Source organism: Suricata suricatta, chromosome X (assembly GCF_006229205.1).
Source record: "Suricata suricatta isolate VVHF042 chromosome X, meerkat_22Aug2017_6uvM2_HiC, whole genome shotgun sequence".
Taxonomy (NCBI): domain Eukaryota; kingdom Metazoa; phylum Chordata; class Mammalia; order Carnivora; family Herpestidae; genus Suricata; species Suricata suricatta.
Window position 1 is genome coordinate 74,798,943 of NC_043717.1, and position 17,320 is coordinate 74,816,262.

Below are 17,320 nucleotides of genomic sequence, written 5' to 3' on the forward strand. Positions count from 1 at the left end.
CTGCAGCCTGAGACTGAGCATCCCAGCATGGGAGACAATCACCCACAATCCTGCAGCGAGAGAGAAGAATCATTGGCTCAACTGTGATCATTTGACATTTGGAGTCATGTACTACTTGTATTGCAAGGCATTGCTCATTTATCAATTTTAAATTTGTTAGAATATTTGCTCGTCTTGTGGAACACTCGAAGAACAAGTTACTCACAATCCAAGGATTTACTCTGTGTGTGTGTGTGTGTGTGTGTGTGTGTGTGTGTGTAATTTCATCCAGCTGATGTCAGACATCTTAAAATATTTTTTCAAAGGCAACCACCATGTTTCCTTCTGGAAACATTTTTGTTTCTTTTTTTTAAATGTTTATTTATTTTTGAGAGACAGAGAGAGTGAGCAGGGGAAAAGCAGAGAGAGGAGACACAGAATCTGAAGAAGGGTCCAGACTCTGAGCTAGCTGTCAGCACAGAGCCCAATGCGGGGCTTGAACTCACAAACTGCCAGATGATGATCTGAGCCAAAGTTGGTGGCTTAACCGACTGAACCACTCAGGGCCCAAAAACATTTCTGGATTATAGAAGGTGGTTTTATTTTATTTCAGAGTCTTTATAGGCATTTTGCAGCATTTAAACCTCTAATAATTCAAGAATACTTCTGAGAAAGTCTAGTAGTGACCTCTGTTTCCCAGTTAGGGTCACAAGAATGTGGCAATGCCTAAGTACATTTTAAATTCCTTCTACCCACTATGTTTAAAATTATGTCTTCCTTTACTATTAAAAATTTTTTTAATGGTTATTTTTGAGAGAGAAAGAGAGGAGGGGCAGAGAGAGAATCCAAAGCAGGCTACAGGCTCTGAGCTGTCAGCGTAGAGCACACCGTGGTGTTCAAACCCATGAACTGTGAGATTATGATCTGAGCTGAAGTCGGATGCTCAACGGACAGAGACACCCAGGTGCCCCTTCCTTGACAATTTTTTAATTGGGGATTGCTTTGCATCAAATTTTGCACCCAAGGTGACGCTTTTATTAATACTTTCATACTTTGCCAACTCAAATTTGTATAATTCAATTTTTTAAATGAGCAAAGGATCTGAATAAATGTTTCTCCAAAGATACACAAATGGTTAATAAGCATATGAAAAGATGTGAACATCCCTCACTATTAGGAAAATGCAAATCAAAACCATAATGAGATTGTACTTCACATCCACTAGGATGGCTATAATCAAAGAGACAGAAAATAACAAGTGTCAATGACGATTTGGAGACACTGGAACCTTCATGCAATGCTGGTGGGTTGGTGCAGCCTCTTTGGAAAACAATTTGGCAGGTCCTCAAAAAGTTAAATACAGAGTTACTATATGATCCCAAAAGTCCAGTCCTAGGTATGTGCCCAAGAGAATTGAAAATACATGTCCACGCAAATATGTTTACATCAATGTTCATGGCAGCATTGTTGAAAAGAGCCAAAAATTGGGGTTTTTGGGTGGCTCAGTTGGTTGTGTCCTACTTCAGCTCAGGTCATGATCTTGTGGTTCACGACTTGGAGCCCCGCATCAAGCTCTGTGCTGACAGCTAAAAGCCTGGAGCCTGCTTTGGATTCTGCGTGTGTCTCTCTCTCTGCCCCTCCCCTGCTTGTGCTCTGTCTCTTTATCTCTCTCAAAAGTAAATAAAAACATTTAAAACATTTTTTTAAAAAAGAAAAGAGCCAAAATTGGAAACAAGCCAGATGTCCATCAAAGGATGAATGGATGGACAAAATGTGGTATAACCATACAATAGAATGTTTATTTGGTCATAATAAATAATGAAGTGCTGATACATGCTACAACATGGGTAAACCTTGAAAAATATGTTAAGTGAATGAAGCCAGACATAAAATCCCACAGGTTGCATGGTTAAATTCCTATGAAATGTTCAGAATAGCCAAATCCGTAGACACTCCTCTGTATTTTCTTTTTGTCAAGAGTATATATGTTTTAGGGCACCTGGATGGCTCAGTCGGTTGAGCGTTCGACTCTTGGTTTTGTTCAGCTCAGGTCATGGTCTCACGGTTTCATGAGTTTGAGCCCAGAGTTGGGCTCTGCACTAGCAGGGCGGAGCCTGCTTGGGATTCTCTCTCTCCCTGCCCCTCTCTCACTTGTGCTGTCTCTCTCAAAATAAATAAATAAACTTGGGGCACCTGGGTGGCTCAGTCGGTTAGGCGCCCGGCTTCAGCTCAGGTCATGATCTCACGGTTTGTGAGCCCCGCCTCAGGCTCTGTGCTGATAGCTAGTTCAGAGCCTGGAGCGTGCTTCGGATTCTGTGTCTCCCCCTCTCTCTGACCCTCCCCTGCTTGTGCTGTCTCTCTCGGCCTCTCAAAAATAAACAAAAAACATTAATAAAAAAATAAACTTAAAAAATTAAAAAAAATTCCTACTATTTAAAAAAAAGAATATACATGTTTGAGATTTTTCCATCAGCATATACATACATATATAGTACTTCCCAAACGTGACATGGCAGTCCATCATACAGGTATCTGGTAATTTACACAATCAGTTGTATATTTAAAAACACACTGTTTCTCTCTGTGCATCAGTATATACTTTGTGTACCACTACAGATGTAAAGAACTTAGTGGGCTGTCTGAACACAGGGGGACAAACATGAAATGTTGTCTTCTCCAATTAATGTTTTTTTTAATGTTTACTTATTTTTGATGGAGAGAGAGAGAGAGAGAGAGAGACAGAGACAGAGAGAGAGAGAGAGAGAGAGACAGAGAGAGGGAGAGAAACGGAGAGAGAGAATCCGAAGCAGGTTCTGTGCTATCAGTGTATATCAGTGTAGACCCTGACGCGGGGCTTGAACCCATGAACCATGAGATCATGACCTGAGCCAAAGTTGGATGCCTAACTGACTGCACCACCCAGACGCCCCTTGAAGTATTATTTCATGCATATTTTGTGTCAGTTATATACATGTGGTTCATGTGTGGGTTGCAGTGGAAAAAGTATTTGTGATCTAAGAAGTTGGGAAGCCTCCTCTGAAAAGTTAATGTCAAGCTCAGGAGGCCTTGTTTCTGTCCTTAGCCCTGCTATGAGCTTGCTGGTGACCTGAAACAACTCCCTACTTCCCTCTGGATCTCATGCTCCTTTTCTAGCAGAGGAGGGAGTTGAACTTGCCTGTCTCTTCTTGTTCCTCCTTTTTGCAACAAGAGTAGTAAATAATACACCTACCGAGCACTTACAATGTGCTAGGCACTGTTCTAGGCACTTGTGTGCATGGAGGGGTTTAATTCACTCTAGTTCCATGATGTAGGTAATTTATATTATCATCCCTATCTACAGATGAGAATACTGAGACCCAGAGAAATTGAGCTGGAATATGGACCCACACCTGTCTGGCTCAAGACGCCATGCTCCTAACCAGTACCGCTGCTGGTATACAGATGCACTGCCTTCCTGACTTAGTTTGAAGGAGAGATGTTCGACTCTCTTGGCTCCGTGACGGCTCAGTGACTTTCCAGGAACCTGGGCCTTAGTCACCCTTTTTTATGAAGGTCGCTCAGAGCACACAGACTGGTGTGATATTTGCAGTATTAGATTCTGGCTTCCTCAGGTTCTTCCTGCATCTCCTTTTATCTCATCGAGGGCATAGTGTTATAAATACGAGAGTCCCTTTGTCAATCTCTTCCATCAGTTCACTCCTAACACATCTCTCTGCTATCTCTTCCTTTCCAATATTAGTTTAATATTCTTCACATCCAAGTGCTTTCTAGCCCTATAGATAAGAAAAAAAAAATCAGTGTGTGTGTATGGGTGTGTGTGTGTGTGTGTGTGTGTGTGTGTGTGTGTGTGTGTGTGTAGTTAATATTAAATTTCCTCTTTTGGACCATGTCATTCAAAACTAAGCCCAACATACTTTTTCCTGTCTCATGAGTTCCAAGAATTTCTGAAGGGAGCAGTATGGAATCTGCTGGGTGCACTGTTCCCCAAGCCCTCCTCTCTCCACCATGCCCCCTTGGAGTCCTACCTCCCCCACCCCATCTACAGGCCCAGTGACCTCTGCCACATCTCCGGGATCAACCCTGCCCTCCAGCAATTTAAAGACCTCTAATTCAATGCTCAGGTCCAAGGCAAGTCCTGCACTGATATAGTCTTTATCCTGAGTCCAAGCTCCTTATCTTCTATCTCTGTTCTGATTCTTTCTTTTTGTTCATGAGCTTTTTGGGGCCATGATAAATCTCCCTAAGTGGGAATCTGTCCTGTTTTGGGGTGCTGTTTCCATTCCCCTCTCTAAAAATTGAAATTCTCCACTAGCTGTGGCTTTGCAATCTTGTGACTTACCTCCCCAATGCTGCCTGCTCAGCTAGATCTCTGAACACTAGCTGCTTCTAGAGCTCCCAGTGCTCTGTTTGACACAACTCTCAGGAAATTCCAAGCCCTGGTGCCTTGAAACTTGCTCCACCTGCTGTAATTAGCCCTTCTGTCTAAGGTGTGTTCACGTTAAAGGCCAGGGGCCCAATAGATGTCCCTATTTCCTTAACAATGGGGGCTTATACTAGGACCTTGTTCAAAGTGTGGTCCCTGGACCAGCGGTATCAGCAGCATCTGGGAGCTTTTTAGGAATGCAAAAAATTGGACACTGTCTCAGATTTAATTCACTCTAGTTCCATGATGTAGTTGATTTATATTATCATCCCTATCTACAGATGAGGAAACTGAGGCCCAGATAAATTGAGCTGGAATATGTACCCACGCCTGTCTGGCTCAAGACGCCATGCTCCTAACCAGTACCGCTGCTGGTATACAGATGCACTGACTTAGTTTGAAGGAGAGATGTTAAATCTGCATGACAAAAAAAAGTTTAGGGGCGCCTGGGTGGCTCAGTGGGTTAAGTGTCCAACTTCTGCTCAGGTCATGATCTCACAGTCCGTGGGTTCGAGCCCCATGTCGGTCTCTGTGCGGACAGCTCAGAGCTTGACGCCTGCTTCAGATTCTGTGTCTCCCTCTCTCTGTGCCCCTCCCCTGCTCACTCTCTGTCTCAAAATTAAATAAAGACATAAAAATTTTTTTAAAAATAAAAAGAATTTTAAAAAGCTTATTTATTTTGAGAAAACAAAAAGGAGGAGAAGGTGAGCAGGGGAGGTGGGGAGAGAGAGAGAGAGAGAGAGAGAGAGAAAGAGAGAATCCTAAGCAGGCTCTGCACTGTTAGGGCAGAGCATGATTTGGGGCTTGAACTCCCCAATCCCTGAGATCATGACCTGGGGCAAAGTCAGATGCTTACTGGCTGAGCAACCCAGGTTCTCCATTTTCTAACATGATTTTAATTTTTTGAACATTTATTTACTTTTGAGAGAAAGAGACAGAGTGTGATCAGGGGAGGGGCAGAGAGAGAGAGGGACACACAGAATTGGAAGCAGGCTACAGGCTCTGAGCTGTCAGCACAGAGGCCGACCTGCAGCTCAAACTCACAAGCATTGAGATCATGACCTGAGCCACCCAGGTGCCCATGACATAATTTTAAAGAAAAGTCTGATACATTTTGCAGATGTCTTTGGTATGGGTGTGGGAGAAAAGGAGGAGTCAAGGATGACTCCAATTTTTTCGACCTCAGCAATTAGAAGGATGGAGCTGCCATCAACAAGGATGGGAAGGATTGGAGGAGAACCAAGTGTGTGGAAAGGGAATCAGGAAATCTCAACATGTCATGTTAAATTTGACAATTAGTTCTCCAAGAGGGAACATTGAATATAGAGTCGGGGAGATGCATATGGAATGAGAGAATATTGAACCTCAGCTTTGACGCCTTCCATGTATGCAAGGTCATTAAAGTCACGGCCTAGGGCAGAGTATAGAGAAGAGAAAGAGTCCGAGGTCTGAATTCTGGGGCACTTCAATGGTAGAGGTTGGGAATAAGAGGAGAGTCAACAAAGGGCATGGCGTAGGAGTTGCCAGGGAAGTAGCTGGTGACAGAATGTTATCCCGGAAGCCATGCGGTGGAAGTGTTTCAAGGAAGAGTGTCTCTGTTTATAATGCTGATGAAATATGGAGCAGGATGAGGATTGAGAACTGACCATTTGATTTGACAAAATGGAGGTTCATTAGTGATCTTGGGAGGAGCTACTTTGATGAAGTGATAGAGACAAAACCCTGCCTGCAGGTGATTCGAAGGAGAAGTGGAGAGGAATTAGGAAGAGTGAAGACAGACAGCTCTTTCAAAGAATTTTGCGGTGATAGAGAGAAGAGATGGGGACAGAAGCTGGGGTGGGGTGGGGATGTGGGGCCAGTGGAGGACCTTATTTTTGAAATGGTAGATACTACAGCAGGTAAACAGGGAAGAAATGATTCATGCAAGAGAGGGGTGAAAATTCCTGGAGCCACGTTCTTTTTTTAATGTTTATTTATGTATTTTGAAAGAGAGGGAGAGCATGAGCAGGGGAGACAGAGAATCCCAAGCAGGCTCTGCAAAGAGCCTGACATGGGGCTCAATCCCACAAACCATGAGATCATGACCTGAACGGAAGATAAGAATCAGACACTTAACAACAGCCACCCAGGCACCCCATTGGAGCCATGCTCTTAAGCAGGTAAGAGAAGGTGAGATTAAGGGCACAAATGGAGTTAGTTGGTGGAGGAACCAGGATTCGAACCAGCCCTCCCTTCCTTCAGAGCCTCTTGCTCTCCATCACCATGCTACAGTGCCACCCAGAGAGGACTCATTAGGCATCCCCTGGCAGTTGGCTCTACTCTTTTCATCACATACTCAGGCAATTGTCTTACTTGGGATTCAGGCCAGTATTCCTCCTTGCCTTTCGTGAGAGGAAGAATTCAATCTAGGAGACATGATTTCAGGTTTTTTCTGATTCCCTAAAAGCCCTTCCTTCCCCCTTCTGTTTCATTTGTCACTGTGGCGGGGGAAAATGAGTGCTGTAAGAAAGGCCAGTGACTGCTTGGTCTTATTTGTTTTGTGTTTTGTGTTTGTGGGGTTTGTTTTTGTTTTTGTTTTGAAAGAGAGAGGAGGGCACAAGTGAGCAAGGGCAGAGAAACAATCCCATGAGGGGCAGAGAAAGAGAGAGAGAGAGAGAGAAGCAGGGCTCACTAAAAGTTGGCCTTGAACTTATGAACCATGAGGTCATGACCTGGGCCAAAGTCAGATGGTGCCCTGCTTGGTTTTACTTGTAATACTAGCGTCATGAGCGGAAAATACCCATTCTCTCCCTTCTATTTGTCCTCTCTTATCCTCTATGGATCTCTAATGTCACTCTTGCTGGTTAATACAGCGATCCAAGAAGCAACAATTATATTTGCAGGTGTTTTTTTTCACCAGCCCAAAGAAATAGGCAAGAATCTTGGCAGACAGGAGCAAGAGGGAGAGTGGAAGGCAGGGAAATGTCAGAGTCCCCTGTTGCAATGTGCTTCTCTGTCGGGTTGGAGAACAGCCAAGGAAGTCCCCTTAGCAAAGGTGTCATTTTCCCCACCTTCCCTTGGTGAGCCACAGGCAGCCAGATCCAGATGCACTTACTCTGTGGGCCATTTGGCGTAGCTGGGATGGCTCATCCCAGAGCTGTGAGTCCACTCAGAGTAGGAGAGTCCCATGACAAGGGATTGACAGAAACGCCTGCCAGGTTTCCCAGTCAGTGGCACTATTTGAACATTTTAGGCTGTGTTTGAAGGTAAATACAATTTTCTGGGCCAAGGGAAAAGGAGATCTGGAAGGAGACAGGGTAAGGAAGAGAAGGAAAATAAAAACAAGAAGGAAGGAGCAATGACAGATATTTGGAGGGATGTCAGAAGGAACAGGAAGTGAAAACCCAGACTGGCCCTGCTTAATGGGAATTCTCTTGGCCCCTTGAGCCATAGACGTTGGCTAGAGTGAAATGGGATTTTTGCCCATCCCCCTCCAGCTTGTGTAAACACCCACTTCTGCGTGACGCTTATAACTGAATATTTACATCAGAGCAAGAAGTAAAACCAGAAGTCATTTTTCTGGTCTAAATCTAAGCTATTCCTCTTGTCTTCTTCATAGGGGTGCAGGGCCTTTGACCAATATAGTACTCACCATCTGTTCCTAAGAACTACCTTGGCTGGTATCCATTAAAAATGCCATACTAGAGAGCTAGCATATAGCACAGTATTATTTTATTTCTTAATCTAATCCTCTGCTTTTAGATGCTGGAAATGAGAATTAGTCAGAGTCTAATCTCTCCAGAGATATTTTCTTTCCAGGCAAGCCTGGTCTGTCTCCTAGAGAAAACAGAATGAAATCCAATCTTTGGATGATGTGATGAGAATGGGGGAGGGGGGGAAGCAGATAGTGCTGGGAGAGGCCCAGAAAATGCAAATGGCCCTAGAAGGCAGATACATTGTTTTTGTTTGTTTGTCTGTTTTTGTTTTTCCCCCAGAAACACCATTTGGAAAGATCCCTTTTATTTATGGTTGACATGACCATCTCAAACGGGTGATGTGGCTGGGTTGAAATAAGTTTTGTTTATTGCAGGAGATTGAATATTAATGAGAGCATGGCTTCTGCACTTAGAGTTGGAGTTCCTTTGACCTTGGAGGGAAACAGAATTGTGTGTACCCAATTATCCACTCATCTCTTTCTTTTAGAAACTCTAGACCAAATCTTGTATATAAAAAGTTTCTGTTTGCTTTTAAAAAATTAAACTCTTTGAGATAATTGTTGATTCATGTGCAGTTGTAAGAAGTGATGCAGAGAGATCCCTTGTACCCTTGACCCAGTTATGTTTACTTAAGAAAAAACACTTAATTTAGGCATAATTGATGTACAGACAGCTATACATATTTAATCTATAGAACTTGATGAGCTTGGAAATAAGTATACACTCATGAAATCATCACCACAATCACTGCCACAAATATGTCCTTCAACTCCAAAACTCTCCTCTTACCCTTTTTATGATTTATTTTTTTTGTGATTAAAAATAAATCTCACACAAGATCTACCCTGTAAGCAAGTTTTTAAGTATATAATACAGCATTGTTAGCTATAGGCACTATGCTATACTATATTTACTTTCTTAAAAAACTTAAGTTGACTTATTTATTTTGAGAGAGGGGTGCCTTGGTGGCTCAGTTAGTTAAGCATCCAACTTTGGCTCAGGTCATGGTCTCATGGTTTGTGGGTTCGAGCCCCGCATTGGGCTCTATGCTAACAGCTAGCTCCGAGCCTGGAGCCTGCCTTCGGATTCTGTGTGTCCCTCTCTCTGACCCTCCCCTGCTTATGCTCTCTCTCTCTCTCTCTCTCTCTCTCTCTCAAAAACAAATAAAATATTAAAAAAAAAACTCCTAGAGAGAGAACATAAGCAGGGGAAGGTCAAAGAGAGTGGGAGAGAGAGAATCCCCAGTTGGCTCTGCGCTGTCAGCACAGAGCCAGATGTGGGGCTCAATCTCATGAACTGTGAGATCATGACCTGAGCTGAAACCAGGAGTCAGACACTAAACTGACTGGGCCACCCAGGCTTATATTATACTTTTAAATATAAAAAGTATATTTTCTTTTTAATGTCCAGTTCACTTTTACTTTAGTGGAGCCCGTCACTTCATCTCTGTGAGGAAGTTCATAAACATGATGCCATTATATCCTCTGAAAACCCAGGAAATTCCATGTCAGAGATGGCCCATTCTGAAACAGAAAACAGAAAGCTTCTGATCCCATGCTGTCACTGCACCTTATTAATTCACCTGCTGTGATGATAAATTGTACCTTTCTTGACATAGAGTTCCTGTGAACTGTTGTAAGTCAGAGTAAAGGAAATATCAAATTTGGAAAGGAATGGTCAGAAAGAACGAATAGGAGGTTGATGAAGAGAAGAGATGGAAGAAGACACAAGGAAGTGACCCTGAAGGTAACCCTCCCCCACAAAAGGTAGCACCAAGTGGGGGAGACCCTGGCAAGGGGCTGGAGTGCATGGAGATGAACCAAGAATCTGGGGATAAATTGTTCATGTTTTGAACTCCTGGTGTATATATGTGATTCGCATGCTAGAGGCCAGTCCACGGGTAAAATTGGGTTTCCTGTCTCTTATTCGTCTGTTCTGTCTCTGTCTGTTTCCGTAGAAACAAATCCATCAATATCCGGAGAACCCCATCCAAGAGGGAACTGCTCTGAAGATATTCAGTCCCCAAGGGCTTTGAAAGCAGATGCCAGCTATGCCAAAGGAGTCTTTGAGAGAGCAAATCACTTCCTGATTTGGAGCAGCAAATAGAAAAGCATACCCATTTTTAAAGGTAGGAGGTATCACCAAGTATTCAGATAATTAAAATATTGTGATCGTGAGGCTGAGAACCTGTGCTCCAATCCTGTGTGGGTCATTCTCTTCTCATCTCCCTGGGTCCAAACAATAGAGACTGTGCTCTTATTCACAAATTAGTCCTCCACACCTAGTCAGTCACTTTACAGGAACAAGCCACAGGCCATATAAGACTCTGGGCAAGGGGCTGGGGGGTGTGTGTGGGGGGGTGTCAGCTGGTCAGGCTCTGCATTTGGATAGACCTGGCTTGGACACACACCCTTCCAGTGGGACCTTAAGCAAATTACTTTCTCTCTCTCTCTCTCTCTCTCTCTCTCTCTCTCTCTCTCTCTCTCTTCCTCTCTCTCTCTCTCTCTCCCTCCGTAAGCATTGGTTTCTCCCCAGGGTTGAGATAATCTAGCACATAACTACTCAATAAATGAGAGTTGTTACTATTTTCATCATTGTTAATAATGTTGTTATTCTCAGGTGTGGATTGAGATACTAAGTGTAAATTTGGAAGCTGATTGCTACTGCCTCACTTCCTCTCAAGAGTTCTCAGAAGAGATGGAAATTCACCTGGCCCTGGACACTCTTTAACCCATTGGAGGGGGGGGGGTTATTATCAAAACTCCTTAGTAATCTCAAGTCTAATGAAATCTATCTCCTTTCCTGGATCTGACTCCATCACTAGAACAATGAACGAAAAAGCTCTGGGCCTCCACACAAGGGGCCCAATTGCTTTATCTTCACTGTAACTGGGAGGAGATAGTGTCCTGACTGCTTTGTCTTACAGAGAACCAGGTTAGGGTAAGGGACTTGCCTAGAGGTAGAAGGGATGCAGCCACAGCTCTCAGAATCCTCCAGGGGTTCCCAAGCAAGCTTTCCAAAACTGCTTTCAGCATATTGATTTCTGACAGCATTGCGCTTCAGGAAAAGAGCAACTATAAACTGCCAGCTTGCCCACATCTCAAAATCAATTGCACATGTACCAGATGTTTGGTTTTCTTTCTTTCCTTTCTTCTTCCTCCCCTGCAGGAAAGTATGCGGTTTTTAATAATTACACTGCTATATTGTGGCAGGACAGGATGTGAGTTTCACCTGAGGCTGAGGCTACAGCAGTGAAAGGGTTTTCAACAGAAAATTGGTCCACTTGACCCACTTGGGGTAGATTTGATTTCTGCTTTAGGATTACAGCACGAATGTTTAGAATTGAAAGGGGGAGGGGAAATCCCTAAAGCAAACAGTTATCGAGTGACTTACTTGGAGACAGGGTGCTAGCTACTTTCCATATATATTACCACATTGATCCTCACCACCACCCTGAAAAGTAAATATTGCATATAACATATTACATATGAGGAAAAAGTCTCTGAGAGGTTAAGTCACTGGCCTGGAGTTGCAAAAGCTCATTGTTGGCAGAGAATTGAACCCATGTCTACCTGATTTCAGGGCCAGTTTGTTTCTTTACTTTGTTATTCGAATATTGATACAAAAAATAAAGTTGATACTTTTCATGTTAATTTTGGCATCAGGGACTTAAAACACTTCTTGTAATATTCAACTTCTGCATAAAAAATGGGATGTGGATTTATGCATTCTAATGCTCGAAATACATGTTGTCTGTGAAATTTTAGCTATAAAATACCCATTGGTACATGTTACCAGACACATACATAGTGTCTGTGAATACATATTTACTAAAAAACAATAACAAGGATGTGAGGACATACAGCCAGGAGAAATGAGCTTCCCTTAGGAAGATGCTGGGTCTGACATTTCCATGCACTTGTGAGTAGCTTAACCTGCAATGAATCGATTTATGTCTCTATTCTAAGAAAGAACTTTTTCATTACTGCATCATGGTATAGGTAGTAATGGGACATCTGCTATTCCAAACTGCTGTCCAAATCTGCCAGTTCTCTTACTCTAACCTTCCCAATTATTTTCTTTTTCTTCTTTTTTTAAAATGTTTTTATTTATTTTTGAGAGAGAGAGAGAGAGAGAGAGAGAGAGAGAGAGAGAGAGAGAGAGAGAGAGACAGTGTGAGCAGGGGAGGATCAGAGAGAGAAGGAGTCACAGGATCTGAAGACAGGCTCCAGGCTCTGAGCTAGGATTCAGCATAGAGCCTGACGTGGGGCTCGAACCCATGAACCGTGAGATCATGACCTGAGCTGAAGTCGGACGCTTAACCGACCGAGCCACTCAGGCGCCCCGCCCCCAATTATTTTCATAATTTTCTTAATGTTTATTTATTTTTTGAGGTGGGAGGAGGGGCAGAGAGAGAGGGAGAATCCAAAGCAGGCTCCAGGCTCTGAGCTGTCAGCACAAAGCCCATGTAGGCCTCCAACTCAGGAACCCATGAGATCATGACCTGAGCCAAAGTCAGATGCTTAAGTGACTGAGCCACCCAAGAAACCCCATGCCCAGTTATTTTCAGAGAATATTAAAGCTAGAAGGCACTGAAATCCCTTTGGATTGCCAAAGAGAAAGCTGAGACCCAAATAAAGGGAGTAACTGGCCCAAGTGAGTCAAATCCAACTCCCACGTCCTGGCTACCAGTCCCCTATGCTTTCAACCGTATTACAGTGCTGCTCAGATAGGTTTCCCCAGGCTGTGTCAAGGGCGGAGCGAGCAGCCCTCCGTTGCCTCGTACCACAGCAAGCTTTTGGCTCTGCCTGAGCCTGTGACATTTAACCACAGACCTTTCTTGGAACCCCTGGAAAAAAAGACAACCACCTGACTGCTTAATGATTTAAATAGCCAAATAATGCCAAATTGAATTTCTGATGACAGAGTAAGTGGTGGCTGAGGACTACAAGCCAAGAAAACAGTTTTCCACCGATAATCAATGAATGGAATTACGGGAACGTTTGAATTTGGAAGCCTGAGGACTTGTTTTTGGCCTTGAACATTTTTTTTTCAAATTGGGCTTTCTAGATGATAAATACAAGGCTTAATAATGTCAGTTTCTGGGGCACCTGGGTGGCTCAGTTGGTTAAGCGTCCGACTTCAGCTCAGGTTATGATCTCACGGTTCATGAGTTTGAGCCCTGTACCAGGCTCTGTGCTAACAGCTCAGCTTTGGATTCTGTGTCCCCCTCTCTCTCTGTTCCTTCCCCACTAGTGTTCTGTCTCTCTCTCTCTCTCTCTCTCTCTCTCTCTCTCTCTCTCTCTCTCTGTCTTTTTCTCAAAAGCAAATAAACATTAAAAAAATAAAAAAAATGTCAGTTTCTGTTCAAAGTTAGTTTACCCATAACCAAATACCTTTTTTTGTGTGTGGGATATCACTGAAGTTTTTATCTCTGTTCTTAGCATGTACTAGAGATATGTATCTTAAGGGCTTCCCTGGTGAAAGCATGACTTTTCCATGATTTAAGATTTAATGAGGGTCATCATCTTTCAGATTTGTATGTTAGATAGATTACAAAAAGCCTCTTGTGTGTAATCTTATTTGTCCTGGGCATATTCTTGTAAAGTAGGAACAGGATGGGATTTGGATCTTTTTGCCAAATATGGGGAAAGCATGTCAAGGCAGCAAGTCAAGGCCATAAGGCAAAGAGATTTCCCATGTAAAGGTAAATGTCTCTTACAAACAGGTACTTCTCAGTTTGCAGACTTTTCCAGTGTCTGCTGTTTTCTTTTCCTTTCTTTTTAAATAATAACCCTAAAATAACCCTTATGCCAAAGAGGCATATTTTGGGGTGACAAGTTCTGCTTCCTTTTACTGCCATGTGAACCTTTCTCCCCAGGGATAAGTTTTGCTGCTGTTGAACTACCCCTGAATTTTTCTTGCCTTCCTTGTCTGTACAGCTCATGTGCGAGATGTGTTCTTGAGGAAGCAGCTATTTGCTTTCCTTGTATTTATTTATGCCTGTATTATTCATGTACTGTTATCTAACCTTTCCCTTTTTGTGAGTCATGTTCCCCTAGCTGGGTTTTAAGCTCCTTGAAGGCAGAAATTGCTCACATGTCCAGCATATTCCTGCACGCATAACAGAGGCTCACTAAATATTTGAGGAATGAAAGCTGGAGTTGAATGAATGGGGAGGGGGAAAGAAGCAGTAAGCAGATAGTCAAATCAAGACAAAGGCTTCTCTCTTGATTTTCCCCCATACACATGCATTTTATTTTAACTAATAATACTTGATATAATATCAGGATTGTGCATCGATTTTGCTTGTGGGCGATCACGCATGCATTTGACTTTCAGGCTAGATTGTAGGTAGAGGGACAGGAGTGAATTGAAAAAACATAAAGTGCAGGGGGAGACAAGGTCAGACGGCCAAGTCAAAGAGAAGGAGCTTGCTGTGGCCTGTGCCGTTGAACCCCAAATTCTAGTCCTTATTCTGTGTGATCTTAGGCAAGTCACTTTACCTTTCTGAGTCTGTTTGTGGCACAAAAACGGTTAAAATTTCTGCTGCTTTGCACTCCACGGGAGGTCAGCTGAGCTCATACCTGGGAAGGTACTTTGTACAGAAGAATTTAGGGTATTGTCTCAACAGGCAAAGAGGTGGCTCATATCACCAGGCCAGCTAGATTGGCTTTCTGCTTTAAGATTCAAACATGACTTGGATGAAAAAGCCAGAAGGCTGAGTTCCTAGCATCATAGAATATCAGAGCTGGCAGGTATCTTAGAAACCATGCTAGTTCAACCCCCTCATTTGACGTGAGCACGCTGAAGCAAGCAGAGCTGATTTCCCCGAAGATCCCCCTGAATGAAGCCTGGACCCCAGGTTCTCTTTTCACTGTGCCCTGCAAGGCTCTCCTTAAAAAGCAAAGTTCATTTGCTCTTGTTACTGTTGGGAGACAAGGAGCCTCTGGCCTGTGTCGTAGCAAGGAAGTGACCAGGACATTTGTCTGAGTCTTATTGCGTTTCTGCAATTTGACTCACCATTTTGGTTCAATTATTGCTTGCCTTTTTTTTTACCTATGGGGCAACAATCTCCTAGTGTTTGTCTACTGCCTACTGGATTTACCACTCTGTTAGGTGCTGTGATTGGGGGGGAGGGTGGTTAGAAAAGATTAAGACCTATCTCCTGTTGTCAAAGATTTAAGTGTGGGAGACAGGACTAACAATGAGAAAACAATGGGAGGCAGTATGTGATTCAGAATAAAATGAGTAGTGCAGGCAATAACTGCTATAGAAGTTCAGAGGAGGGAGAAAGCTCTGGGAGCTGGAGCTGGGGGTTGGGGGAGAAAGCAATATCATGTGGGATCTGAAGGCTGGGTAGGATTGTTTATGCAGATGTGGGGGAGGGCACCAAATTTGAGGGTATATGCCCGTATGTATGCAAGCACACACAGATGCAGAACTGGGTAATAACAGTGGGTAGCATTTATTGGGCATTTATGTCTATGCACCAGATACCGCATAATGTCCTACTTAATGCAATGCATTTAAAAGTGCATAATCCTAGGAATTAGATAATAATTGATAGCCCTTCAATTAATGGAAGTTGAGGCACAGAGAGGTTGCAGAAATTGCCCAAAGGGAGACAGTAAATAAGTGGGATTAAAGCCAGGGGCCTAAAAACACTTGGCCCTTCTACCTATGAAAAAGAGGAATTTGTGACTCAGATGAGGAAGTTAGCCTGGCTCCAGTGATTAAAGATGGTTGTTTTGCAAACACAGGACACTGTAGGCCAAATTGTCAACTGAAGTTCAGCAGGAACACTGGAGGGATTAATGAAGCCACTGACTGAATTCTATATCCTCATTCTTCCTTCCTGGAAGATAGGAACTTGAGGTCTCCGGATGCTGCAGGTCATCGCCAGGAGCCCACCACCTTACCCTTAATGTTTCTTGGTTATGTTGCAGAGGATTTAACAAAACACCTAAGGAGAATGAATGAGGGAGCCCTGGAATCAATTCTAGTTTGTTGTTGTTCTTTATTAATTAGCACTTGAAAAGCATCCGGTCAACGGTGGATGCCCTACAAAGCTTCGAATTAGATAAAGCTACCTGGCTCTGAAGCTCTATTTGTGGGGAAAACCAGGCTTGGAAAGGATGGGAGGACAATGGCCTGAAATACAGTAGATTGTATTTTATGTTTTGAGTCTGGCTTGCGGCCAACACCCGAAAGTGTTTCCTAGGCAAAGTGCCTGACTGTGTTTTTCTGGATGTTCTCCTAACTCACTGTGAGTCTTCAATAAATGTTAAACCACTGTGAGGTAGATTCTGAGGTCCCTTTCCTGTTTCCTCGTCCCAAGAGAAGCAAACCACAGTCTAGGGTTAGAAAGCAGCCAGGAAGAGGGAACCTTGCTCCAGTCAGCGTCTCTTTTCCAATTCTAGGGCCCCTCCACACCCCCATTGTCCTGGCTGGCCTTCAGGGGCAGGATCCTTAGTCACGTGCAGGTTGGAAATCAGCTGGTACCCGGTAGGGACAGGGGAAGGGAAAAGGTTAGACTCGCTGCCTCTCCCCCGCAGCGAGTCTAAGGTGGAGGGCAGGAGAAAAAGGGATGAGGGCCAGGAGAGGGAGTGGCTGTGGCCTGGGGTAAAAGGTGAAAAATACCGAAGCAGAGCAAGGCAAAGAGGGAAAAGAAGCCTCCATCCTTAGGCACTGAAATGGACAGTGGGACTGGAGCGACAAAGGCAAGGGAAGAGGACATCCTGTCCTGAAAGAGTCTCCTTTCAGGTCAGAAAGGAGGAGACGCACCGAGAAGGTCACAGCCAAGCAAACACCCCCGAAGCAAAGTCGGCACAGAGGCTTAGGACTAGCCAAGCTTCTTCATTCCCCGTGAGCTTGGTGAGGGCCCGCTGAGCGCCTACTATGTGCTGGGTGGACAGAGACGCGCCCGGGGCAACCGGGTGGTGGGAGCCCGAGTCGGCCCAAACTGCTTCACTGAGAGGGCGAACTGTGTAGACGGCGGTGAAGGAAAGTGGATGTGCTCGGGTGCAGGCTCAAGGAGTGCAGAACGCGAGGCAGGCCGGGGAGGAGGGGAAGGAGGCGGGGACTGAGGCCAGAGGAGGATGGAGAGGGGAGGAGGTAGGAGGGAGGGAGGAAGGGAGGTGTGAACAGTGGGAGCGGTGGAGGGAGCGAGGGAGGTCGCGGCGGGGAAGCGGCGAGGCGGGGCAGTCGCGGCCCGAAGGCG